The sequence below is a fragment of the Phaenicophaeus curvirostris genome, unplaced genomic scaffold, assembly GCF_032191515.1.
Source record: "Phaenicophaeus curvirostris isolate KB17595 unplaced genomic scaffold, BPBGC_Pcur_1.0 scaffold_55, whole genome shotgun sequence".
Classification (NCBI taxonomy): domain Eukaryota; kingdom Metazoa; phylum Chordata; class Aves; order Cuculiformes; family Cuculidae; genus Phaenicophaeus; species Phaenicophaeus curvirostris.
The window spans coordinates 926804-929265 of NW_027206677.1; the positions used below are offsets into that span (position 1 = coordinate 926804).

Consider the following 2462-nt stretch of genomic DNA (forward strand, 5'->3'; position numbering starts at 1 on the left):
CAGGGTAAGACGGCAGTGTGATCCCCCTCCATCTCAGAAAGGTGCAAGTCCAGGGCAGCTCAGGACAAGAGCGAAGGAGAGAGCAGCTCCCTTCCCTCTGCACTGAGCCACAGACAATGCTCACGCCTTGCAGGAATTGCTTTATTGTCCCTGAATGCAACAGAAATACTGGGGGTTTCTGACATCCATGAAGATCTCCAGCCAAGATGGTACAGAGCTGTAAAAAACCCTCACCCTCTGAAACAGTTTGTGAATTGTGGATTCTTAGCACTGGGACTGCAGATACTGCGAAGCCCTTTTGCATTAGGTGCAGTCTTAACTTGAAAACTAGAACACCAGTACTGTCCACACTGTCCCCATGAGCCCCTGCTGCAGAGCAGGGCTGACTCCTCGCAGGCAGCGGGAAGAGGCTCTGCTCCTCCAGCAAATTCAGCTGGCACTAAGCAGGGCTCCAGGCACGGAGCTGGAGGAAGGGCTGCAAGAAAAGGGGCAGGGTGTGTGCAGCAGGGGAGGGGAATGAGAAATGGCTTTGATTTTTGCTCAGAGACGTCTCCCCTAACTTGTCACTGTCCTTTCCTCCTAAGATAGTTCTCCATGCCCAGAGGCAGCACATGTCCAACAGCAGCTCCATCACCCAGTTCCTCCTCCTGGCATTCGCAGACACACGGGAGCTGCAGCTCCTGCACTTCTGGCTCTTCCTGGGCATCTACCTGGCTGCCCTCCTGGGCAACAGCCTCATCATCATCACCATCGCCTGTGACCACCACCTCCACACCCCCATGTACTTCTTCCTCCTCAACCTCTCCCTCCTAGACCTGGGATCCATCTCCACCACTGTCCCCAAATCCATGGCCAATTCCCTTTGGAACACCAAGGTCATTTCCTATGCAGGATGTGTTGCCCAAGTCTTTCTCCATATCTTTCTCATTTCAGCAGAATATTATCTTCTCACGGTCATGTCCTACGACCGCTACGTTGCCATCTGCAACCCCCTGCACTATGGGACCCTCCTGGGCAGCAGAGCTTGTGTCCACATGGCAGCAGCTGCCTGGGGCGCTGGGTTTCTCACTGCTCTGCTGCACACGGCCAATACATTTTCCCTGCCCCTCTGCCAGGGCAATGCCCTGGAACAGTTCTTCTGTGAAATCCCCCACATCCTCAAGCTCTCCTGCTCACACTCCTACCTCAGGGAAGCCAGGCTTCTTGTGGTCAGTGCCTTAGTACCATGTGGCTGTTTTGTTTTCATTGCGGTGTCCTATGTGCAGATCTTCAGGGCTCTGCTGAGGATCCCCTCGGAGCAGGGACGGCACAAAGCCTTTTCCACCTGCCTCCCTCACCTGGCCGTGGTCTCCCTCTTTCTCAGCAATGCAGTATTTGCCTACCTGAAGCCCCACTCTGTCTCCTCTCAATCCCTGGACCTGGTGCTGTCAGTTCTGTACTCAGTGGTTCCTCCAGCACTGAACCCCCTCATCTACAGCTTGAGGAACCAGCAGCTCAAGGATGCACTTAGGAGACTGATAACTGGATGGTTTCCTGAAGTAATGAACTGCTCATCGTCTTCTGCATAGCAGTTATCAACTCACGGCAGGCCCAGACTGGCTTCTCTATTTGTTGTTGGTGTTGCTGGCTTTTCAGTTGCAATAATGTTGTCATTCTGGTTTAATTCACTGTCTTCTCTTTTCTTGCTGATTGGCTGTGTTAATGAGGAGCTGTGCTCTCTCTGTGTTTAAAGAAAATAAAGGGATAATCAATGACTTTTGTTTCCTGATATCTTGTCTCCAAGGCCTTTTTGGAGCTGTAGGGACAGTTCGTGTGGGGATGGGTGGAGGGGAAAGGAGTCCCAGCACCGCAGCACTGCCAGGCACCAGCAATATTTCACCTGGATGTCCCTCCATGAACCGAGGTCCCTGTGTCCATTTCTCATGTTGTGAGGCAAGCGTACTTTTATATTTTCCGGTCCTGGGCCATGAGGAGGTGATGGATGAGTTGGGGCTTAGGCTGTCAATTGTGTCTCAGAAACTCAGAATCCAGTAGGAAACATCTGACTGTGAAGGGGTTGGTGAGGTCAGTTCTGTCTCTGGAGGTGATGGGGCAGCAGCAGGAACACGGCTGGGAAAGGAGCTCTGGCCAAGCCCCCACAGGACCTGTGCAGGGTTAAGCCTTGGATACAGGTGGAAAACACAGCGGAGCCTCCTCAGGGCAGGACCGTGCTGGCAGCGTCACCGGGCAAACCCCTTGCAGTACGGGGGCATCACGGGTCCTTCACACTTCGGCACCTGCCAGGATCTGCTGACAGTGTCTCTGGGGCAAATCCCTTGTGCTCCTTCTGTTGCCCCTGCAGTGTCACAGACACAAATCCCTTACAGTCAGGGGGCACCTCGGGCCCTTTGCCATTTCTTCTGCCCACAGGGATTGCATGAATTGATTATTACAGTTTCTGGAAATTTCTATATGGGCACAAA

The 2462-nt window shown here is 53.1% G+C and overlaps 1 pseudogene; it reads left to right on the plus strand.

Moving 5' to 3' along the window:
* The first annotated feature begins 611 nt into the window (after nt 1–611).
* Nucleotides 612–1663, plus strand: LOC138734073 (olfactory receptor 14A16-like; annotated as a pseudogene).
* Nucleotides 1664–2462: the final 799 nt, after the last annotated feature.